Source organism: Sus scrofa, chromosome 9 (assembly GCF_054392235.1).
Source record: "Sus scrofa isolate SSC_HxYL_T2T_F1_AM1 chromosome 9, Sscrofa_HxYL_maternal_Yorkshire_Landrace_v2.0, whole genome shotgun sequence".
NCBI classification, from domain to species: Eukaryota; Metazoa; Chordata; class Mammalia; order Artiodactyla; family Suidae; genus Sus; species Sus scrofa.
Genome location: NC_139391.1, coordinates 28125990 through 28151731, shown reverse-complemented (window position 1 = coordinate 28151731; position 25742 = coordinate 28125990). Strand labels below are relative to the sequence as shown.

At 41.9% G+C, this 25742-nt stretch overlaps 1 protein-coding gene and 1 long non-coding RNA gene across 23 annotated transcripts in view; one reads left to right on the top strand and one right to left on the bottom strand.

The window, feature by feature from the left end:
• The window catches only part of MAML2 (mastermind like transcriptional coactivator 2), a 374722-nt gene that overhangs the window by 272201 nt on the left and 76779 nt on the right, over window positions 1-25742 (top strand). The window lies entirely within an intron of this gene.
• The window catches only part of LOC146399814 (uncharacterized), a 48826-nt gene that overhangs the window by 733 nt on the left and 22351 nt on the right, over window positions 1-25742 (bottom strand). For 2 of the 15 annotated variants that reach the window (XR_014815079.1, XR_014815071.1), the window contains 3 exons: window positions 17059-17148; window positions 15687-15881; window positions 234-2870 (listed from right to left, as the gene is read on the bottom strand). This is a non-coding gene — a long non-coding RNA (uncharacterized LOC146399814). Of the gene's footprint in view, window positions 1-233; window positions 8688-9185; window positions 13826-15686; window positions 15882-17058; window positions 17149-20215; window positions 20296-25742 lie in introns of those variants that run through there. The other 13 variants (XR_014815066.1, XR_014815067.1, XR_014815087.1 and 10 more) reach the window with 11 other exon arrangements.

The following is a 25742-nucleotide window of genomic DNA, read 5'->3' as shown; positions in this document are numbered from 1 at the left end:
AGTTTGTCTCTCCCTTTCTGTCATGCCTTCCAGAATTATCTGTCTTGTTCACTAAAGAACCGTCCCCTTTAATTCCCCTGCAGCCAGCACCCGCTCCCCCCCCAGCACTCTGTAGGCACTTAAACATGTGCTCCGTGATTGTTGGAGTATCCGAGGGCCTGTGATACAAAAGTGAAGGCAGAAACCTTCACTTCTGGGGGAGACATCAGACAATTTACCAAATGTTGTCATACCTGTAAGTGCAGCCTCTCTGAAAGAAAACAAAGGAGAGGTTGAACTTGTGAGCACCCTAGTGATAAAACAGACAGCTGTATTATTAGCTTCTTCTCTGATTTATTAACTTCGCTAACCAGAAATAGTGGCTAGAATCCTATTTCCTTACATTTCAAGTTTGCAGCCAGGAGAGCACATGATCAATAATAATAGGGCATGGATTTCATTTGGGGGAGGTTGTCTCAAGAAGAAAATACGACATATTATCCATCTATACTTGGGAAAATCTCTTTATCGGCTCTATGGTGTCTAACATTGAATTTCTAAACTTCAGAACTGAAAGCAAAGACACAATTGGCTTTGTAGTCAAGCTTTAAAGAGTGAAAGAGTCCGTGCTCGAGTTTCTGCTTACATTTCTTTGTTGCCTACGCCTTTTGTCACTCTGTCATTTAATTCATTTTTTTTTTCCAGAGGAACAATCAAAAGCAAAATATGTTACACCCACTCCTTGGCCTCCTGTATCCATACAGCATTGTTTATTGCGCACTCTGGGTACACTTGGCATAACCGACCACAGAAAGGAAGTGAAGGCGCTTCCCTAAGGGTTTGCTGATTCAATTAGAGAGAGCCATTTACGAAGACAACTTAAAATCTCAGACACGGAAATCTAACTTTTATCCCAGTGTCAAAAATGACTTGAAATCTTTTTTCTATTAGGGTGCTTGTCAGTACTCTTTGCATTCTTCTCACAGCATCCAGTATCTCCGTGCTTGAGACAGACAGGAAGATGGAGCCCAGGGGTAGTTGCAAACCTGAATGACTTGGGGTGGCCTTGACACCACCATCGTAATCTACACAAAAAGGGGCCTGACCCTGAATCTTTCCTTCACATTGATCTCTGCAAGAATACAGTCTGTTGAAGAAGTGAATCTTTTGGGGGCATTTGCCTTGGCTAGTTTTGTGGTGGGTTTTTATGTTTTGGGTTTTTTTGTTTGTTTGGTTGGTTGGTTGGTTGGTTGCGTCTGCGGCATGCAGAAGTTCCAGGCTAGGGATCAAACCTGCGCCACAGCCGTGACAAGCCTTAACCTCTAGGCCACCAGGGAACTCTTGGGGTTATTTCAGAGAAATTACGTTATCGGCCATAACTTTTATGCCACCAAGAAAAAGTGCAAATGAGATCTTTGTAAACAGAACCCAATATTATAGTCATTTCTGGGTAGCTCTTTGAATGTGGTGGGTACAGCAGGTGCTTTTCTTCATAGGCTGCTATGCTTTGAAAATATGAGCTTGTCCAAGGCGACATGGCTTGGAGGCCATTGATTAGCCAGGTGGCCTCTGGGTAACCACTCTGTCTTGTTTTCCCTGAATCACAGTGAAATAGGTAATCTGACCCGATGTGTGGTCCCCAGACTTTCAAGATCACATTTGTAATAGGGATGCTGACCTAGATTTGCCATACTTCCTTTGTGTAAAGACATTAAACAACTACCACTTATGAGAACCATCACCTCATGACAGAAAATGCATTTTAGCATTAAAAAAATTGAAAAAGCTATCACCCCCAAGTAAGTGGCAATCCTTTAAATTTAGCTGTTTGAGAGATTCACAGCAGGAGCCTTAATTTTTTTGGTCCCAAAACTTCTTTGAAAATGGGTGCAGGTCTCTAGAACATCCTTGGACTAGATGATCTGTGTGGCTCCTTCTAATTCTACATGTTAAGCCCAATCCTGGAATTTAAGAGTTGAGTAAATAAGTGAAAAGCCAAGCTGAGATGCATCACCTACTTTGCTGGAGCAGAGGTGTTCATGTTTTCCAGAGCCCAGTCAACTAGAAGGTGGAAGGCACTGCCAACCACAGTGTCCTGCTTCCACCCCAAACTGTCTATCTGCTTCATGCCATTAAATTGTCATTGTTTGCAGCTGCAATGACTCCTTTAATTAGAAGTGAATCTAGCGACAAGGAAATCAAATAAAAAGAAATGGAGGAGATGTCAAAGTGACAGGAGAGTATAAAAGCCAAACAAAAGCCTTTTTTGCAAGGCTAAGTTGATGATTTTGCCCAAAACACAAAAGTAAAGGAAGGGATTTCCAGCACAAAGAGTGTAATACAATTCGGTTAAATTATTCAGCATTGTTACAGTATTAATGCTGCAGCCTGAGTTTCATTGTATAAATTAAATACACAGTCTGTTCCCTAAGCTTGTACTTGGTTTCCATTATAGTTCTTTTTAAGGCCTCACAGATTGGAAATATAAATATGGAAATTTATGGTTATCAATATTTTGAGCCAAATTCTAAGAGAAGGGGTTTGGACTGAGGTCTAAAAGTACTTAACTGAAATGGAGCCACCAAGAGACAAGTTTAGTCTTGGAGCACATGTGAGAAGGTGACAAATGGAGTTTATCACATTGGAAGGTTTGGATTTGCCTTCTTGTTTCCTTTGGCAGTTCGGGGCAAGAGGCCAGCTTCTGCTCTCATTGCTTTAAAGGCACAGTCACTCCGGCGTGAGATGGGATCCCCGCTTCCGTTCATTTCGTAGTAAATCAGTTCTTAGGAGGAGGTCAGTTTTTAGAAAATGGCCCTTTCCTTGGGAGAAATTCTTTGGAGTTGAGGAGATTCAACCCCCTTCCTTTTCTTCCTTGCTGAATATCACCCTGGCTGAGGAGGCAAAAATAGTTTAATTTATTTCAACTCTATAAATGCCCAAATTTAGGTTCAGTATTTCTGAGGTGGTATGAATCTTAGAGATGTCTCTAATAGTCATTACTCCCTTTTCACGTTTGCAAGAGATATTCAGTAGCTTCTCCAGATTCATTCACTCTTCAGATCCCTGATTAGAACTATGATCTGATTTTTAGATCAATACTGGACCCCCAAGATCAAGTACATCTCCCACGCATCTCTAGAATTGGGGTGTTAGCAAGGATACAGATGATTCTATGTAAGAAGCATGCAAAGGGCCCTCGACCTATATGCTCTCAAAATACACACTGATGCTAGGTTTGCACTCTATAGAAATGTGGCCTGACTTATAAAATCTTTATTCAGCAAATAGGCCAGACCAAATCACTGCAAAGTGGAAATTGTGAATATCAGTGAGGAATCAAAGAAATTCCTCACCAGAATTGGAATTGGAATTGACTTGGAATTTTCAGTTTTTACAAAAAGCCAAGATTAAATTAATTAAGTATATTTCAGTGTCGTCCCACTCCCCACCCACCCCCGATCATGTATTATACCAAACTTGCTTTCCTTTATTTTTTCAATACAATATACATTTTAAGGATCTGTGGTGTATTTGGTCCAACTGCCAAGATAAATGAAGGGAGGACTCCTCCCTAAGGGTCTGCTGATGCAATTAGAGAAAGCTGCCTTGCAGGGTAATTTTTCTATGGCTGTGACTGGTCTGATCAACTGTGCAGGAAGACAACCAATCTTCAAAATGGCCAGTGGTGAAATGTCATGTTGACCTCCTTCAATCTATCTCTCTGTATTAGGCACATGCAGGATGGACTTGGGTGGAGAAAGAAAACGGGGTCTTTGGGGAAATACAGATGGAAGAGATGGGGCTTGGTGACTGGAGAATTAAAATGATGGGGTAATAGCCAGCACACCCAAATACCCATGTCTTTATGCCCATTGGTACACACAAAGTCCCATGCGATCAGAAATGGCAGCCCACAGACGACCACCTTCCCCTCCCCCTACCTTCTCACCTGAAAATTCTAATCTTGTACAAAGTTACTTCTGGTTCTCATCTACACCTCAGGGATTTGGGAGTCTAAAATAAGTCTTTTAGATGCTCTCTTGAGTAAGTAGGAGTAACTCTTCAATACCAGCTGCTGCCACACTTCAGACCCCAATGGTGTCCACCCCTCGACTGTGAGTCCCGAAGTGATTCTAAGGTTATTGCAACATCTCCTTCTCTTCCTACATGCCTCTTTCCTTTCCCAGGTCTCACCCAGCCAGGAGAGCTGGCTCAGGACACTTCCAGGTACCATTTGTCTTACTGGCTAAAGCACTCCTCTCTCTGGTCCTATTGCTGAATCGCTGTTTATGCCAGACTCTAAATTTCTTCATAGAGTTTTTTCCCCCTCAGGAGGTTACAGTCCCTCTCGAAAACTTCGTTTCCATTGGAGTTCCCCTCGTGGCACAGTGGTTAATGGATCCTACTAGAAACCATGAGGTTGCGGGTTCGATCCCTGGCCTTGCTCAGTGGGTTAAAGATCCAGCATTGCTGTGAGCTGTGGTGTAGGCTGGCCCCTACAGCTCCGATTCGACCCCTAGCCTGGGAACCTTCATATGCTGCAGGAGCGGCCCAAGAAATGGCAAAAAGACAAAAAAAAAACAAAAACAAAAACTTGGTTTCCATCATATACTTACCATTCTGCAAATATACCTGAATAATGAACATAAATTAGGGATACAGTTCACCCCTCTATGTACCTTTTCTACCTAGGAGGCTCCTTAACCTTCATGTAAATGCCTGGAGAGAGGATGCACCTATTTCCTCCTGGCAGGTGTATTCAGGTCTCAGCTACTTAAGAGATGCTGAGGTAACAACAAATTAATCATTGAAGACAGAGGTGAACAATAAAGAAAAGTCAAGGACTACTGTAGTCTGGGTCCCTGAGGCTGAAATGAGATTTATCTGTTGTCTACACTGAACATATAGCTGTGTCGTTTCCTGTGGTTGCAAAATGAATTTGAAAATTTGAATTAACCAGGAACCACTGATCTAAACAATTTCTCCCTCATTTATAGTGTACTTATGTCTTCTAAAGTCACAGTAGTGTTTATCTGGAATTTCCTTTGCTTGTTCCAATGAAAAATAGAAATATTTCAAATAGGTAGTCACTTTAGGTTAACAAAAAGAAGACAGAGATACAAAGAAACAGAGAGAGAGGAAGTGGGAGAGAGAGAGGAGGAAGAGGAAAGAAAGAAAGAAAGAAAGAAAGAAAGAAAGAAAGAAAGAAAGAAAGAAAGAAAGAAAGAGAGAGAGAGAGAGAGAGAGAGAAAGGAAGGAAGGAAGGAAGGAAGGAAGGAAGGAAGGAAGGAAGAAAGAAAGAAAGAAAGAAAGAAAGAAAGAAAGAAAGAAAGAAAGAAAGAAAGAAAGAAAGAAAGGAGGGAAGGAAGGAAGGAAGGAAGGAAGGAAGGAAAGAGAAAGAGAAGGGGACAGAAAGAGGGAGAATCGTCTTTTGGATCTATAATTCTCAACCTGAAGTGTACATTCTTTAAAATGCCCATGCCCACCTTGGACCAATTAAGAAGTTAGAATTTCTTCAGTTCAAGCCTGGGTATCTCCCTCTTCTCTCTCTCTTTCTTCCTCTCTTTCTATTTAAAGCTCCCCCGGGAAATTCTACTATGCATCAGAGTTGAGAACTACTATTCTAGGGGAAGTCCCAGGAAAGGGGACCTTCACAGACTTGCTTTAGCTCCATCTTTGAAAAGTCAGGCTTTCTTATGTAATAGTGAAGGGAATCAAATGAGGTCAATGATTGTAGTAGAGTCATTGAAGGAAAATTATCATTTTCCCAATGACTGTGTGGAAATTCTTATGAAAACAACTAATGTCATTGAAAATCAAAAATTTCCTAAGTGAAATGCTATATGCATTATGATGATGCCTCAGGATGCTCCAATCATTAGGAAGTAACACTTTTGTTGACATGTGACTACATTAAGAAGAAGACTTGGTGAGTCAGAAATGTCGGTGGGTGAGAAGTTTTTTTAAAAACTGACTTTAGGAGTTCCCATGGTGGCTCAGCGGGTAGTGTCCATAAGGATGCAGGTTCGATCCCTGGCCTCTCTCAATGGGTTAAGGATCCAGTGTTACCATGAGGTATACTGTAGGTCATAGATGCAGCTCGGATCCCATGTTGCTGGGGCTATGGTATAGGCCAGCAGCTGCAGCTTCAGTTCGACCCCTAGTCTGGGAACTTCCACATGCCGCAGCTGCGGCCCTAAAAAGAAAAAAAAAAATTTTTTTAAACAAAACAAAAAACCTGACTTTGGCAGATATTTTCTTCCTAAAACTGCATCTTTCCTAGGAGAGAATTTTCAGTTTCTTTGGCCCTATTTATAAGCATATTTGATTCCGTCATCTCCCTCAGGCCAACAAAGCAGGAAAAAATGTTAAAATTCTGTACAGAGGTCAGCACGACTTTAAATCAGCAACTTGAAAAACCACAAACTTGCAAAATATGGCATTTGAAGTTGTTCTTCGGGAATGTATAAGTAATATGGGTTTGAAATGAAAACTAAAACAAGACAGGTAGTCCTGGATGTGCATTTTCCTGTCTCTGTTCCAGCATTCACCTGAATATAAAATATCACATTCAAAGCATTCAGTTGACCCCAGCAAACAATCATTTCCTCTTCTTCCTTTGATTCTCATAACACATCTTTGAGGCAACTTTGAGATTCTAAATCCCTCTTACCGATGACAGATTTTAAAAGATGATTTAAAAACAAAATCCAAAAGGGATATAATTTCCAGAAGTGTTTCATGGGTTGGATTTTTATGTATCCCACACAAAGTAAGGTGATCATGTGACAACTTGGGGGTTTTAGAGGGTTGTTGCTGACGTAATAAAATTGCTTTCTAGAATAGAAACATTACTGTTCTAGGGCCCCACTGCTGGATGCAAGAAACACATTTGCTTTGATAAAAATGGCCTCTTGTTATTTCTTGAAATGCATGCCCATAGTGTGGAATAAGGCATTTCAAAGGCACTCCGTGTCTGGAAGAGCTGTTTTTTGTTGTTGTTGTTGTTGTTGTTTTTTAAATAGTGTCAGGTTCTTCTGGACAGGTGGCCACTGCGACTAGAGATGCCATGGCCAGGGCAAAATGTGTGTAAAGGGAAGCTTACCAGCAGAGGAAAGAGTTCTGAAGGGCAAGCCTTGTGGGACTGTTTGGGAAGGCAACTTAGATGTTTGCGGTGGGCTGCATGGAACTCTCGGGAAGTCTGGTTGTGTGTTCTGTCAAGTCTGTCCCCTGCTCAGAGTCCTCCACTGGTTTCCCATCTCACTAGGGGGAAATGCCAAAGTCCTCATGGTCTTTACAGGGTCTGACTACAAAAATCACGTGTGTAGGAGCGCACACTTGTGCGCACGTGCACACACACACACACACTCATACACTCACACCCCCCTCTGACTGCATGCGCCTCCCCAGCTCTCCCTTTCCCTCTCCTTTCTCTCTCTCAGCCCCACCTGCCTTCTCAGAATGCACTAAGTTCACACCCATCTTAGCATCCATCCTTCTAAGACCTCTGGGCTTCCCACCAGGTTTCTTTTTCTCTATGGCTCTGATCACCTTTGGATACATTGTTCAACTGACTTGTGTTTTTGTTTCTGCCTCTCTGCCCTCTCTAGAGGTTAAACCCTGTGAAAGCAGGGGCTTTTTTTAGTTTCGTTCATGGTTGTCCACCCAGTACCTCACACAGTGTCTAGCACGTAGTAAATGCTCAATCAGTATCTACTGAACACATAGAAGACTTTTCATCCTCCTCCTTATCTGGTATAATCCATGCCTAGAAGTCTGGTTCCATGATTTGGGGGAATCTGATCTCACTTTCTGTCCACTCTAAGGAAACATCATTAGATATTCATGGGGAAAGAGCACATAGGAAGTGTCTAAAGACAGTGGCTCAGGACTGGGTGTCCTACGGCTCGTGCAGTCCTGCAGCATGGTGCTCTCCTCCTGTCTCTGTTCCTTCCCTTTCCTTCTCCATGAGCCACAGTGGAGTCGAGGCTACTCGGTCGGGGACTGCAAAGCAGTGGACAGGGAATCTTTTTGGGATAAAGACCTTGATTCTTTCCTCCTTCAGGAGCCACTGTCCATCCCTTGACAAAGACAGGGTGTATCCTTGTACCCTCATGATGGCAGCGTGTGCCAGCCCTGGTAAGTCACTCAGCACGTGATTGCACAGTTTACGCACTCATTGTCACTGTTAGTGAAAGGGTCCTGCAGCGTTCGTGTCCCATCAGCAAGGTCCAGGCAGTGCTTGGAAGAGTCAGACTGGGACATAGGCCAAGGAAGATAGCCGCCCTCCTCGCCATAGCGTTCATTCCTGAAGAACCATTGGTCTTGATGCTAATTGAATTGCATAGCTTCCTGGCAGGGGTAACTAGTGATTGCTAGTTATAGACACACTCCTTCGAGAAAGTTTTCAATCTTTTCTTGGAAGAGGATGGGGAGGGAAGGAGACCACAGCAGGCCTACGAGGCTGAGGAGGTCAAAGGCCTACTTGACCAGTTTCCATATTGTGTCTGGACCAAGCACAAAAGCAAGAAGAAGCCTGGGAAGTTCCTACACCCCAACAGCACCAGCTCTGCTCTTCATGTCTCCCAATACAGGACAGTGTAGAGAGTGGTTAACAGCATCGGACAGACTTGGGTTCAAATCCTGACTTGGCCGGTCCTTAGCTGCGCGATGTCATCAAAGTACCTAAACTTGCTGTGCTTTAGCATCTGGAAAATGAGAGCAATGCCCATCATACATGAATATGATAAGGATTAAATAATTTTACGTTCAGCAATGCCTGGAGTGTAAAAGTTCACAATAAAAGGCCGTTTCTCAGAACCAGACAAGACCTGAATCATCTTCTATGAATATTGGAGAGATTTATGGAATGAATCATGGTTCTTCTTGCTGGATCTCTGTGTTGTCATCCCAGAGGACTTTAGAAAACTAACAGCTAAGCTAAAGTTCTTTGCTTTGTCTTCTTTTTGTGTGCGTGCATGTGAGAGAGGAAGAGGGAGAGAGAGAAAATAAAAAAGAGAGTGACAGAGAGCCACAGAGAGAATGCTGCATACCAAGTATGACACAGGAGATTAAAAGCAACAACAACAATATGCACACTTGTCCCTGCTGTGTCACAAGAGCTAATATCAATTGTGAAAGTGGATGTATTAGAAGAACTCTATTTCTTTATCTCAGCTTTGGAATATTTGATAAAACCAGGGTACTTTTCTTAGTTACTCTTCTTGGACCTTTTTATTTAAAAAAAAAAACACAACTGTGTATAAGCATTTTTAAATCTGTTAGACATGTATTCAGAACATTTTCCAAATCATGACAAAAAGATCACTTTTGTTCAGATGCTTTAGGTTCTGGAAATCAGCTATTTCCTGTCTAGTTTTACCCAAAAACATTCCTTCTTTCCTTTTAGGAATATAGTCCCTTGTTGAGATGTTGGCTTCCTGGTTTAGGGCATGAATTCTAATCATTTCTAAACTTTCAACGTTTATTCTACACTTAGCATTCAAGCAAAAAGACAGACAGCAATGGTGTTTATAAAATATGAAACTCCTGGATGAAAAGTGAAAAAAAAAATCAGTTGTTTCCAAGCTTATAATAGCAATAATGAAAATCAACTGATGATTTATTCTGTGTCAGACACTGTTCAAGCACTTTACATTGTTAATTCATTGAATCCTCACAACAATTTTTTTGAGAAGATACTATTATTATCCTCTGCATCTTACTACACAATGAGGTATGTGATTAGTTAACTTGCATAGGCTCATGCAGTTGGTAAGGATACCCCACAGTCTGAATATATTGCCATCTACAAATATTCCAGTGAATTTTATTATTTGAGGAAAAGAAAACTGAGGCTTGGAGAGACCCAGAGATTTGTCCAAAGTATACAGCTGGGAAGGGTAGAGAAAGAACTTGAACTTAGGGATGTCTGAATCCAGAGCTTGTGTATACACACACACACACACACACATATACACATATATATACTTTACTACTGTTTTTCAGCATTCAGACAAACCATCAAGATAGTTTACATAAACATTTCATCAGCCGTTCCTTATCGTGGAATTTGCAAGAACTCTAGAAGTTCTCTTATCTAACTATCCACCTAAAGTGCACATCATTTTCTAGAGTGGACTTGATGGATAGTCACCCAGCTTCTGCTTCCATCCATCCATCCTCCAGGAACACAGATGGTCCATTACTCAATCACCTGGCTGGTTGGGTGTTTTCTTAAATTGAGCTGATATTCTGTGACCTAATTTTATAAGTCATATTATTTGTAAAATAAATATTGCAATTCTTAGGAACCTTGTACTATAAGGTTCTAACCTGGTACTATACCGAATCATGTGTCTGTAGGAAAGTAGAATAAGAAGGTGCCATACAGTGGTGTCCCAGAGCTGGCCAATCAAGAACCTTGGAACCCTTAGGTAAAAGATGTTCTGGCCACCCTTGGCTTGTTGTACAGACATGAACTCATCTCATTTCTAAGCACACAGGAAGCATTTGAACTGAACTGAAACTTTGGGTTGAACTCTAGTCCAGCAGACGTATTAACAGTCAAAAGGAAAATTCAGGACTGGATTTGGGTGTGGAATTTAGAAACCTTTGTTGAAATTAGAACAGTTGTAATCACATGAATTCAAATCAAATATAAAATTACAAGGAGATTCTCACATGGGAAGAACCTGATATATTCACAGGTTTTTCTGTACGTGTGTGTTTTTCTGGATGAGCATTTACTGGGTAACTCTTTAAGAAAGAGTGTAGCCCTATAAAAAGCCAGAGGTTTTAGAGTGAGGCAGCCTTGGGCACAGATCCCAGCTTTGTCATTTTCAAGCTAGGTAACTCGAGTCATTAATAACCTCTCCAAGACTTGGTTTTCTCATCTATAAATAGGAGTAATAGGATGCGTTATAGGTAATAATGGGACCACTGTGATGGTTAAGTGGCGTAATGTGGATAAAGTATGTAGAATACTCACTGGCACATAGTAAGCGCTCAGCCCATGGTGGTTATTATTACAGTAGCTATTCATTCATTCATTCATGGACTCAAACAATAAAATTTATTGAGTTCTCACATAGTAGAACCATACATCCAAGCTTTACGCCCTAGGCACTGAAGGTCTAGGGCTGAAAAGATAGAGAGGGGCCCCGACTTCCCAGAATTCATAGTCTAGCAGGGAAAACAGGTACTAAACAAGCAATAAAAATGAAGCTTGAACTTTAAGGAAGGAGAAGCACAGGGAAGTACAGGGATGCATAACTCTGTCCAGGGGTGGGAATGGGGTCCTTGGAGAAGATTAGGAGCCTTGAGGGAAGAGTCAGCAGCAGACAGATAGAGGTAGAGATGGCTGGACAGCTTGTCCCAGGCAGGGGAATAACACACACAAAGCCAGGAAATGAGAGAGCAGGAAAGAGCCAGGAAGGAAAGACCAGTGAAGTTCCAGAGAGATGGACAGGAGGGTAGACTCGACTGGGGCCAAGTTATGAAGGCCCTTGTATGCTTCTCATTAACCAGCTTGTTGGGTTTTATACTGATGTCAATGGGAAGCCACTGAAAAGCTTTTATTGAGATGGGAGGAGGGACAGTTGCCAACATAATCATATTGGCTTTAGTGTAACAGAGAAGGCGACAGTTGGTCCGTATGTTGGAGACAGTGTGGTGTCATGGCAGGAGAGGTTGAAGGGGGTGCCTAAGAGAAGCACACAGGTAAAGAAGGCCTAGGAAAGAACAAAAATCTTAGGTACGAAATTCTAGATGAGAGTTTGGTGGGGGTGGGGAGGGGATCAAGCATTTTATCGAGGGGTTTGGGGGGAGGAGGGCTGGGAGGAATGTGAGGACCCATGTCCTCCTCCCGCTGGGATCTCCCCACCTTTACAGTCACTGAAAGCTCTAGGTGAGATTTTAAAATGGGGAGTGACCCATCTCGTTGCTATAGCATTTGAGACCCGTCTTAAAAATGGGCACCCTTTGGGGAAGGTGAGCTGGTGGTGGTGAGGGGTGCTTACCCTCCCAGATGCCCCAAGAAGTAACATTAGTAGCCGTACTGTTCACGTGCTCCCAGCTTCTGTTCACTGGTACCCCCTTTCCCATCTTCCCATCCCTCCGCATTTCAGAATCCCTTTGAGAGAAAACTCTGCCACCCTTCCTGTAGCCCCAGACCCCACATTCCGTGCATTTCAAATTATCACCATGTGTTCTACCCTCCTCCGTTTCTTCCAAGGCTATTTCCAGCTGGATGCCTGTGTAAGCTTAGAGCTTTACAGAGCACTTCCTCTGCCCCTCCTCCAGCTGTGAACTTTTTACCTGTGCTCCGCTGCAGTGTCTCCATGCTTATTGAGAAGTTAAAACAGTACAGGAAATACTACATCACCCCACTGGCATTACCAGTTAAATCGCCGAGTGTCTGGGCCTTATGAGGTGGAGCCATTTATTATAAATGCCACATCACAGTTGTAGCAACTTTCTGGTTCTTTTTGACTCATTCCTGGTAACACAAACCAAGGCCAAAAGTACCCTGCTCCAACCCCTCCTGAACTTTCATTGACTTTATCTTAACTGATGAAATGCGGGGAAAGACTATCAAAGCAATCGAATTTTTAATGTGATTACTAAGATAGCCACTTGTTCTTTTAAATCAACTTTTTTTCCTTTAGATCAGGCCAAAAGTGGAACTTCTCTCTCGCAGTGTGCTGGCTTCTCATTTTGTTTTGGGACTTCTATTCAGTGAAGTGTCGCATGAAACACAGCTTTCACGTTAACCATCTGATTCACCTTACTTGGAACATGGCAGGTTTTCAGTAAACATGTCTCATGCTGCTTTGAAGAGCCCTTTCTTCTCAGAGGTTCAATAACCGGTCAGGTCCCACTTTGGATTTGTTGTTTTCTGTTAGAGTTATTGTGATTCTGGGCAGTCAGGTAGTCAGTCAGAAAGTGTGCCCTATGTGCTGTCCTGCTCTAAGTAACAGGTACACCAGGGAACATGCCATGCACAGGCTTTTTTGCTCATTGTGAAAGAAGTACTAGAAAAATGAGAGGGAAATGAGGTTGTCTCCTTTTATTACGGACTATCTATCTATGGGATATATTTATATTTATATTAAGTAGGATTAATTTGAGATACTGCCTCCTAACGAAATCTTAAGAAATGAGGCAAAAAGGAAGAGCAGGAGGGACAAAGGAAAAACAGAGAAAGAAGGAAGAAAGGGAAGTTTTGTTTGAGATGGAAATTACTTACCTGAAGATAGTGCTTTTGAAATTCTGACTTACTCATTCGGAAAGAAAGTCACCTGTCTCATAGGACCTCTGTCTTTATTCAGCCCTGACATCTAGATGTCAGGGTGGAACATGATGGAAGACAGTAGGAGAAAAAGGCTGTATACATATGTATGACTGGGTCACTATTGCTGTACAACAGAAATTGACACAACATTGTGATTCAACTACACTCTGACAAAAATGAAACCTAAAAGAATGGGCTGGCGGTGGACACCGCTATTCCAAGGAAACAAGTTTCATTTCAGGGTTTTCTTTCTTTCTTTCTTTTTTAAATCTCTAATTGAACAACTGCTGCCCTTAGCAGAGAACTGTATTCGTCTTTTCAAACTTGCTTTCCGCGTTGATCGTTTACGCTTCTGATGACATTGTTCAGAAAAAGGATCCATATTACACGGGTCTCCAGCCTCCAGCTCGCAGGCTCCCTTCAGATGCACACTCTGTTGTGTGAACTTTTGTCCTTCACCCAACTGTTGGCCATCTCTCATCCAAAAAAACACTAAAGGGTTAGAAGAGTCCAGGCAGACAACTTCTTGTCATCAGAAGAATAGCTGTCAATCTGCTTAAAACAAATTTGGACGGTTTCTAAATGAATCCCTTATGTGAGCATTTTCTTGGGGATTCGACAACCAAGTTCCTCAAGGAGAAATTATTGAGGAAATAGTGATTGTTCCAAAATCGCCAGATACACAGGGCACAGATGTCTGTTCATTGAATTTCGTTCATCCATGCATATGTATATATTTCAGATCCAGAATAACTTAGGAATCAAGATTACTGATTCCAAGTCCAACTTCTCAAGAGACCCAGGAATCATTCTACCTCTTGTGTTCTCCATCTCTCCCTCCATGACACTGAAGAAGGTTACTTTCCACTGGTCTCATGAAAACCAGATAATGATATTCCGGAAACAGATTTGGAATATCCACTCTCTGAGCTACTGCCTTGTCACAGTTTTGAAAGGAATAACTTAGACCCAGCCATAAGACTACCATCAGTAAACTAAACCTTAGCAATCATTGTAAAACAGGTGATTTTATTTCCAAAGGGCCCTAATTTTCTCCCAGGGAGTAGTAGTATTGAACCTGGCACTTCAGTCTTTAAAAGGAGAGCCTTAGCTTGAAAGAATTGCAGTACATTTATACCCATGAAAGAAGTGCAATGCCATGTAATTTTTATATAAATTCCCATTTTCTCATTTAGATCCAGCCCCCCACCCCCACCTCCTGTACCTGTGTTACTATTTCCCATTGAAATGTCATAGAGTGGTTATTTGGGTGATTTTGTGCTGTGTAATAAATGAAGTACTGAAATTTTCTAAAAAAAAAAAAAAAATCAAGATATATGGTCTGAAAAGTCCAGATCCACTTACAGAGACACAGAGACAAAAATTTGTAACTGAAGGAAGACACACAAGATAACAAAGAAGAGGTTCCAAGTGGTTTGAATTCTCTTAGGGATGTCACAGCGTCACTGGTTCACTAACATGGCTATAAATTGTTCTAGCTTCCTCCAGAAGTTTCAGCTTCAAGTTTTGTCCACTTACAACCATGCCGGAAAACTCCTCCATTCACTTAGTCATTGCATTTACTAAAAGGAGCATTACTATAATGGAATCATTTTATAGAACTCTTAAACTTCAGCACATAAAGCTCCTGCCTCACTTCCCCACTTCAGCTCCTGGCTTTAGCCATGGTGGCTACACCACACAAAGCCCCTTCCTTCCTCCCTCCTCGTCTGCTGTTCCTTCTGCCAGAAGTACCCTTTCCCTTCCCTCCTGGCTTTGCTCAGCCCACTGGTCCCAGCTCATTGATCAGCTCCTTTAGCAGAGTTCAGTGTTGGGCTCCCATAGCACCTTTTAGTGTATTTCTACTCTAGCACTCAACCTGTTGATAATCCTGACTTTCCCATGGGATTGTCAGAAGGCCAAGGGCAAGGACTACTTTCCGTCCATCTATGAGTCCTTGGTGACTAGGAGACTGTCCCATGGTCACCTCCTAGTAAAGGTTTTGGGAATACATGAGAGAGGGTAGTCTTAGCCACTTCTGTGTTTGTTACATAATATGGTCTTCTTTTTGCTTGTCTTTTTCCGATAATTAACTATAACCCCTACACAGAGACTGTGGAAATAGGGGATTGGAAAAATCTGAATCAAAGTCTGCAAAGGGACAAGCAGTATCCAGATTGATATATTTTTTTTAAACATTAGTTCTTACAACTGTGCAGCCCTCCTCTTAAAACCAGGGCTGTTATCAGACATAAGTTTAAAGTGATTTAAGAAATGTCATCATCTCTTTCAGTCATAGTTTTGCAGTCACTATGTTTGGCAAGTGAATGTCTGTGACAAAGAGAGGGAAGTCAAGAGCCTCAGTTCCCCACTTGCTCACTTTCTTTAGGGAAATTGCCCCAATTCTCTTTACCTTAGCTTCCTCCCATGAAATGAGACAGAGGCGTCTACTTCACAGAGTTGTAGAGATAAACACCCAAAGCTCCGTTATGTAAAGGCCTTCACAAGGGCTTGGGGAGTGGGTCCCATCCAAGATGGGACTGTTGGACTTTGACTCTGTGGAATAGGAGATATTCTGGCAGGCAGGTGAGCAGAGTTCCAATGGCTCCTACAACAGAAATAGAGAGTCACGTTCTACTTCAACCAAATGCCTCCAAGAGGCCATCTCACCCTGGCTGGAAACTGCTTGGACTTCTATGGCCCCATCATTGTTTTCTGCTCTGGGGCTAAGATGAAATATTCTAGTCTGAGCTGACTGCAATGTTGGCCAGCTTGCCCAGGAGCAATAACATTCCCCAGTCCTCCCCACATCATCCTAAGCCTGGAAGTAATCAGAAAAGAAAAAACTGTAATTTGGGACCCAAATCTACCCATTGAAGTCACACAGACTCCACCTCAGATACTGAAAACCTTACTGTCTCTGCCACAGATTTAAGATATCATTTTTCTGGCTGCACCTGAGGCATGGGGACGTTCTCTGGCCAGGGATCAAACCTGTGTCACAGCACTGAGCCAAGCCACAGCCATGGCAATGCCAGATCCTTAACCCACTTACCCACCAGGAAACTCCTTAAGATATAATTTTTAATGAATTTTCAGAAATGACTCCTGGCCCTGCTAATTAAAAGAGATTATGAAAGGGCTGCTAGAAGTAAGGATAATTTGCAGTGAAAAGTGTTAACTGCCTGGTATTAAAAGAGAGAGCTGGAAAATTAGACACAGGGCAGTATCACCGTCCAGTATGATAATGGATGTTCCTAAAAGATCACTCTGAGTCATGTTTTTTTAAAAAAATGATTAAGTCATGTTCAATATTCTTTGTTTCCAAAGGCAGGGAATCGGAAATACACTCTAAGGAAGATTTCTGTTGAAAAGTTTTGATTTCAGTGGTCTGCAGAATTTACTTATGTAGAACACCTTATTCTCTGCCAAAGCCAAATAAATGAAGTGTTGCTGTATTTGGAGAATAATGAAAGTGGAACATTTGTTGTAATAATGTTAAATTTTTTAATACTTGTTAAAGAATAACTAGAAAGCTTGGCTTTTCCCCAAAAAAGTTTATTGAGGAGCAAATCCAACTATACTGTGAGCTTCCTGAAGAGCAGGGACATTTAATTTTGTTTACCAAGTCTAGATCCACTCAAAGTCGATCTGGTTTTGGATGGAGAGGTGGGTAGATGCTGGGGAGCATGATAACCACGGATGTGTAACTGATTATGATGCCTAAGTTCAAACATAGCCAAGTCTCACTTCTGCTACTATCCATCCCAGTGATTTGGGCAAACCTTTTTCATCTCTGGGCTTCATTTTCCTCATCTGTAAAATGAGGAGATTGGATCATATCATGTAATAAAGTCCCTCCCAATTCCAACAGCCTAGGATTTAATAGAAAAACAAATGAGTTCTTTTATGCATCGGTCACATAATTGAAAGTCTCAGCTAAGTGACACAGATCGATACAGAAAACAGCAAATTTTATTTCAAGGACATTGGTATTCCTGGAATACAGTTAGCATCTTTTTGGCTTTGTCTAAAGCACATACTATGCAGTCAAAATGGCTTGTCCACATTTTTTTTTTTTTTTTTTTTGAATGAAAAGATTTGTGCCTCCCGCATGTAGGGCTTGGCGCACTGTGAATGGTAGCCTACACATACGCAAATGAGAACTGGGAAGATAATTAAATCTGAGGTGGAAATAGAGTCGACTTGTGAATGAACAAAGGAAGTGTGTTTCTCTGGAAGCCAAGATGTCAAAGATACATTTTATTGGTACTGTACACTTTCAGCTTTCATGTAAATCAGTATTCAGCTGCTTCAAATGTTCTAACTCTGCATTTCTGAAGAATCCATTGTGTATATGAACTGTGGCTAAGGCAGGAGGAGGTGTCCGGCATTTTTAAATTCCAAACTTAAAGATTCACAAATGTGTGTGATGCTCTACGCAAAGAATCAAATGGTCAAAGGGTACCTGATTTTTGAGCTAAGAGTGAATACGAACTGGATTCATTTCTAAGACTTAGCTTCCAAACCTGAGCTGCTATTTTGTTTCTCAGAAAATAACCATGGAACTAAAAGGAGGAAAACTCAAAGGATTCTAAAATCCTTCCTTACTGCATGCCTTTCCAATGGCTCAGTTTTGGCAAACTAGCTCCAGGCTCTACCACTCTCCAAGCTCCCACTGTCCTTCCTTATGACTCACACTCACACTTGGGGGCTAAGAGGCTGCTCTGTGGCTACAGGGATAAGCATCAGAATAGATGAATGCCAAAAGGAAACCCAAAGGTCATTGGATCCAAACCCTCTTCTGTCACATAGATGGAAACTGAGGTCCAGGGAGGTGACATTCTTCCCAAAAGTAACACAGCAGGTCACAGGAGTATCCCAATTTCTAATCCCTTGCTCTTTTCACAGCCACATTGATCCCTAACAAATATGTAATAGAGCAAAAAGAGAACCAGACCCTTAAAAAAAAAAAGCAGGGTTATAACACTACGACTTTTTTTCAGAGGAACCATCTTTTCACCTTTCACATGGTTGCTTTTGTCTTGTCAGCTTCTTGTAGAAAGATGACTTACTGCTTGGAAATTCAACTTGGCATTTTCTTTAGACCAAGTGATCTTTTAAATGTAGCCAACATTTCTTTTGGAGTATGACTCCATTTCACATAACACATCCTAAGATTGATGTTTACTAAGTTGGTTGTTTAAATCATGTTCGGAGCTTGGTTACATGGGCTGTTTCTTTGTCTCTGTCTCTCCCTCTCTCTCCTTTTTCTTTGTGCTTGACACAAAAGGATGGGGCCCCCAGGATCATCTGGAAATGGATCAGTGTATTCATGTGTGAGCTTTACAAAGCACTGGAGCAAAGGTGTCATTAAATGTTAGAAGTCATTCAATCACACCCATCTCTTCATACACAGTAAAGAAGGCTCTGTGTGGTAACTATCCATAAAGCTTTGTGTATTCATTCACTTCTTGTTTCTTGTAGGGGCTGGCTCCCCTCCACCACCACCGCTTTTTTTTTTTTTTTTTTTTTTTTTTTCCTTCTAGAAGAGCAAAACCTCCCTTAGAGGAGGTTTGAGATTAGCTTTGTTTTTTTCTGAATTTGCCTTTAATACTCAGCTCTTGTTTGGTGCTGAAAGTCACTAAAGTAATAGGTTTTTAAAGAGAGCTTCTGGGTTTAATTCTGATTATGTTTCCTTTCAAATGACTGAGGTTTTCCTAGTATCCATGATGCTGCCATGGGCTTGGCAAGAAAAAACAATGACTCTTACCTCCCCAGAGGGAATTAATTGTGTATCCTTAAGTATGTTTCTAGCAGCCTTTTCTAGGTATTAAATGTAGAAGTCGATTAAGACTTCAGTGTATTAGTATCCTGTTTGTCTTGAAATGTAAATGGAATTTATGAGCGTTTTGAAGCAGATGCCATCTGCTGGATAGTTAAGATACTGTAACCAAAAACAATGTGAAGAGAAAACAAATGGAACAGTATACCTTAATGAAGAGAAAGATTGCTAATTTAAGTCAATAGTATTTCCCAAGCCCCAGGTAAAGTGCCCAATGTCCCTGATTTATTGTTTGCAGTCCAAATGTTTCCATTTATTTTCTTCCTAATCTGAATATAGATACCCCTTCCTGTTCTTGCACAGTGCTAGATCCCCTGGACTTTTCACCTAGTTTTCCAATCATAAGAACAAACGTGAAATAAGTGCTCACCTTCAGGAAAAGGATAACTTTGCAATAATGCATTTGGGAGTGCCCGAAATTAAAGCCAGAGATAATATAAGAGAAAAGGAAAAGAGAGAGAGAGATGAAATAGTGTTATGTAAGAATAAAAGGTGGTATATCAAATTAAAACCACATATAAGACATAAATATAGGCTAAACAGCTAATTCTTCCTCCAAGGGACCGTGAAAAGATCAGTCTCTACCTAACACCCCCTCGTGGCCCACACCATCCCCTCATTAGATGAGTCCATGGTAAAGCAGACACTCAATCCAACCTCTCTTAGAAATTGTAAATTACAGTCCCTTTCTGTGGAACTCCTGTTGATGCTGGCTTCCAGCCTGGGCTCCTCCTCTGATTATCTGAGCCAGTTGTTTCACCTTTTAGGGACTCAGTGTCCTCTTTTATTAAATATTACTTAATGAATTTTACTGTCCGAGTGAGCTCTTTTTAAAATTGAGATGCAAATTAGTACTATATCCAGAAACAGCAGCCCCTCAAAATATCCCCATCTAGAGCTATAACTTCGAATCAGGACAAGTCAGAGTCCAGGAAAAGTGGAAAAAGCTCCTAGGAAGTAAGACATTTCCGAACTTCAGTCTGCATCTGGCTGGAAGCCCTCTGTGGAGTTTTCAAGGAGAGACCCCTACATGGCTCTAAGATGGTTCTTTTTTCTCCCTCCTAATAGAGCATAAAGCAGTAAAAGCGATGCCATACCTCTCTCACATGAAGCGCTCTCAATACGAGGGCGCCCACGTGGTCGGCTTCAGGTCTGAGCCACAGATCCACATATATGGCTAAAGGGAGGGAAGGAGCAGACAAAATACCAAAGCGATGAAGAGAGAAAGAAAAGATGTTCTGCGAACATCTTCATTGTTTGCCCACATGACTGCCTGGTATGTTAATGTCTCGCATCAGCCTCTGCTAATGAGGATGCTGCCCTTACTTCCCTTGCAGTTTATAAATGGAGTGGCATTATGTAATCACCCTAATGAGGTAATAGAAACATAAGTACACAGGAAAATTTGATAGGGTTTCTCCTAATTCGCCCTCTGCTGTGTCGGTCACCCCCCATCCCATTAACCCTCCCTCTCCCCTCCGCCCTCCCCCCCTCCAACTGGCTGAATCTCTGGTCCCAGAGGACATATTGTTGGCTATTATTTATAAGAAGTCTCTCTCCTCTTGGCAGGATATAGAACAGCTGCTGGTCTATTCTCTGCCACAGAGACCAACTTCCCTCTTTTGCCCTGGATGATTGGAAGAAAGTCGGGGAGAAAAGCAATTTATAGTTGTGTTACAGCACCTCTATTTTCTTTTATGTTTATTTATATTGCTTCCATTTCTGCCTGGGATTTCTGAGATAATCAGGATCACTCTGCTACAGAATTCTCATTTGGGGAGGCTCTGGTGGCAGTTGATGGCATTTTTCTTCATTGAGTCAGACATTTTAGAACTCTGGGCTAGAGGAAACTGAGCATTTCTACTGCGAGAGTTTGAGAATCAATGTGGTGGGGTTTTGTTCTTGTTTTTGTTTTTTTCTGAGAAACTGATGGCTGTGTTTGATGTTACATGAACCATAAATGACTCTGAATTCCTCAAGGGAAGGCACCTTGTCTTTGTCAACTTGCCGCCCACGGGGTATAGCACAGTACCTGCTTGGTAAATGTTTGCTGAATGAACTGAGTGGGGTTCGGGTTTGTCCGTCCTTTGATGTCCACGTCTCCGACAGACCAGCCCCTAAGCCTCAGCCCGGACTTCCAGGCCAGACAAGCCCATGACCCAACGTGGGCCTTTTCCTGAGATCTTTTGTCCCGCATTATTTTTGGCTCTGGGACTCATCCTGGTCAAAGAAGCACAAGAGCTCAAGATTTCAAAATCTAGGCTAGGTCCTGAATCTTCAGAGAGACCTGAGCCTCTCTGGAAGTGGAATACAGGGAGAATTTCTTTGTTCTTTTAGGAGTCGAAGGAAATCCCAGAGTAGGAAACTGGCCTGGGTCCCGAGATCCAGACAGGCCAGACGCGGACAGTCCTTGGTGAACAGAAAGGAGTCACGGTCCAGCATTATGGGTTTTCCTCCTGACCAAAGGTTTGGGACTGAGCTGGGTTGGCTGCTGGTCAAGGCCATGTTTAGGGAAGTCTGGAGAAGCAGAGTGGAGTAGTTAAATCCACTCTGGTGAACAGAAAAGTATCACAGTCCAGCATTATGGTTTCTCCTCCTGACCAAAGGTTTAGGACTGAGCTGGGTTGGCTGCCGGTCAAGGCCATGTTTAGGGAAGTCTGGAGAAGCAGAGTGGAGTAGTTAAATCTGAGGTGATGGGGTGTGTCCAAGGGGAGATTGACTTCTGATTCCCTTATTTATCTCTAAGTGGAAACAGCTTAGTCAGTATTAATAATAGCAAGCTTCCTCTGCAGACCAGTCAGCCCCCTTCCTGGAGGAGACTAGGAAAGCTGGAAATTGTTACGTGGCAGGTGCTCTTGGTAAGGGTTTGTGAGGCACCTTTAGATTTCCCAGCCTGTGTTCCTAAGTGTGTCAGAAGCATCCCGAAGGACCTGAAGGATCTCTTTATTGCCTCTGCTACCCCGCAGCCCACCCAGTGCGTACCTAACGAATGTTCCTGACAGACATACGGAGATTATGATTAAAAAGGATATACTAGGTGCTAAAGCCACTGAGGTGTCCGCCTTTCTGATAATTTTCAACATTTTGCAGGCAACATAGAAAGAATAATAATAGCTGTGGTTTATTGAGTGACAGGCACAGTGCTTGTCACTTCAAAGACATTATTTTGTCTCGTAATCTGGTTTCTAAAGGGAATCATTGGAGACAGAAAATGTCACAGTTCTCACTTTTGCCCAACTGTGAGCCAAGGCCTTCAGAACCGGGAGAGGAAGCTGGTTAGGTTGGCTCAGAGAGTAGCTAATGCCTTCTCTGGAGAAAGAATAAGTCTGATACACAGAGAGATCCAGGTAAATTTTTGCTTTTTTTTTTTTTTGGCCCTTCACTATATCCCTGGTTATCCTGATTGCTCCTGGGTAGTTGCTTGTTAACTCGGATTTTAATTGGCAGGCTTTCAGGCATCGTAGGAGATGGGGAGCCAAGAGCGCCTTCATAGAAGATGGTTGTATGAAGCTTTTGGTGGTCAAGGCCATGTTTAGTAAAGACTGGGCAGAAGCGGATTAAATCTGAGGCACTAAGGTGTGGCAAAGAGGAGATGGGCTTCTGATTCCCTTATTTGTTTCCATGTGAAAATAGCTTAGTAAATATTAATAACAGCTAACTATTATCAAGGTGCACACCACAGTAAATGATGTACTGTTTAGGTCAGACTGCCTGAGTTCAAACTCCACACTGGAGCTATAACTTTGAGGACCTCTCTGTACGTCATTTTCATTGTCTGCACAATATATAGAATATCTACTTTTTTCTTGCTAAGGATTAAATGAGAAGATGAATGTCAAGGGCTTAACATAGTATCTGGTATTTAAGAAATATTGACCACTATTATTATTATTACTAAATAATCAATATATATCTCTTAGTTCCATAAAATATGGGGGCTAGTTAAGAGAAAGGACCTTGTATATTTCTTGTATCTAGCACAATGCTTGGCACATTTGTAGACTCTGAATAAATACTGGATCTTTGGTAGACTGGATGGGTAGATGGATGGACAAAATAATTTGAGTTTAGGAGTTCCCATTGTGGCTCAGCAGGTTAAGAACCCCACATAGTTTCTGTGAGGACGTGGGTTCAATCCCTGGCCTCACTCAAAGGGTTAAAGATCCGGTGTTGCCAGCCTCAGATCCAGCATTGCTGTGGCTATGGCATAAGCCAGCAGCTGCAGCTATGATTTCAGCCCCTACCCCAGGAACTTCCATATGCTGCAGTTGTGGCCTTAGAAAAAGAGAGGGAAAAAAAATAGAAATTGAGTTTATACAGATAAAAGGCACTATAAGAAACCTCATTTGTTCCAGATCCCTTCCCAAAAAGTTACACCTCTCGTGTTACCCAAAGGAAGCCACCATGACACTAAACCAGCCTGCAGCATCCAGCAGGTAGTTCTTAAGCTCAACTGGACATTCAGGCTCACAGGACTACTATACACTGCATTTGACATCAGCCTACTCAGAAGGCTATAAGCTGGGAATTGTAGTTGCCAGAAGAGCAGCAGTAGGCAACCTTTTTCCATAAAGAGCCCTGCCAGCACAGGTGCAAGGTGATAGGATCCATATTGGGTGGGTGAAGGAACTGCCTTTGTTTAAAAAGCCTTATATCCACCAGCAGTCAATAACTCTTGTAACAGTTCCAAAGGTCATAGCTTGCAGGGTGCTCTCAAGGGACATTCTAGTTACAAGAATTGCTACACTCAGAGAAGTCCAAAGCCTGGCATTCCCATCAGGTATTTACAGTTCGTTTGTACTTACCCCCAAGTCCAGTTGCAGTCTACCAATGAGGGGTCATTTTTTATCCTATGCAATGTTGCCTAGTAACATAGTTGACACATACCATCTTTATCTGTTTCTAGGGAAACCAAGCTAGGAAGTTAACCAAAGGTCAGATTCTCATGCAAAAAGGGAAAGAGTTTTTGTTAACTCTTTGTCCACACCATCTAAATAGTTACTTACAACATAGACTGAGAAACCTATCCAGTGTCCCTATGAAAAACTTGTTCTTATATCTCATACCTACAACAAATATATCCCAAAGTAAAATTATATGGGCATGGTCTCATGCACTGTTTTGCACCCTGCTTCAACAACCAAGAGTCAGATATAGTGATTCCTAATACTATGCCTGCCTTTCTTCTTTTCTTCTCCTATTTTTTTTTTTTTTAATTTTTATGTCAGCACTTGTGGCATATGCAAGTTTCCAGGCTAAGGGTCAAATCAGAGATGCAGCTGCAGACCTACACCACAGCCACAGCAATACCAGATCTGAGCCACATCTGTGACCTACACCATAACTTGTGGCAATGCCAGATCGGATCCTTAACCCACTGAGCAGGGAGGCTAGGGATCGAACCCGCATCCTCTTGGACATTAAGTTGGATTCTTAACTGCCTGAGCCACAACAGGAACTCTTATGCCTGTCTTTGTATTGTCCCCCCCCCCCCAGTCAACAGTGTCATCCTTCGACCCCCAAGCATGGGTAGTTCACTATAGACACACTCACTATAGACACACTCACTTCTACAAATACACAAGAGGTTTCCTTTTCCCCGGACCTGTATCAGCTTAAAAGATTATCCTAGAAGTCACACCACTCAGGATCTTTTGAGTTTTGCCCTTCCTTACAAATTGTTGGGAGGAAAAAATGAGATTAAAGAGGTATAAAGTGTTAAAAGGACAATCAAACTAGTTTTACTGTTTAGAGAGAGGGAGTGAATTCCAGATTCAGGTGGATGGCATGAGATCTGCCTAAGTGGGAAGCACAGAGAAGTCCTGACTTCCCTGATTTAAATTATTGGTGATAATACCCATCTTTACTGAAGTAGTTAGGGAGATTTTTTTGAACAATGGGAGCCATTAAACGCTCAAATCACCTCATCTTTTAAGCAGCCATGAGATGGTAGAGAGTTTGGTTAGGACCAATTTATCTTAGTAAAAGGATTAAGTATTCAATTTATTTCCCTCCCCCAGTGATAATAGTTTCTATTTATTAAATTATTGACATGTTCCAGGGACCATGCAAAGTGCTTTGCTTATTCTCTCTTATTTAATCATCAAATACTAATTCTGTTTCTCAGCAGAAACCAGAACTCAGCGAGATAACAAGACTTGCCCAAAGTCAAACTCTATGTTAGAACCAGGGGTGAGGTCATGTTTAGCATTAGTCCAGATCTCATATTCTGTGTTCTGTGATATCTTCCTAGAGATGATTTACCAGTTATGCATTACTTCCATTAAACCAATCTGTAAATGCAGAAGGAACAGAGTTTGCACTATTTGTTTGTTTTTCTTTTTTGGCCAAGCCACTGACATATAGAAGTTCCTGGTCCAGAGACAGAATCTGAGCTGCAGCTGCAACCTACACCACAGCTGCAGCAACACCCGATCCTTTCCCACTGTCCCAGGCCTGGGATCAAACCCTCACTGCCTCAGAGATAACACTGAATCCTTAACCTGCTGTGCCACAGCAGGAACTCCCAAGTTCACATTTTTTTAAAATTATTTTTACCTCCTTTCATCAGAAAAAGAAAAAGTAAAAGGACTTTATTGAAATAGGAAAGAGAGGTTAGATGAA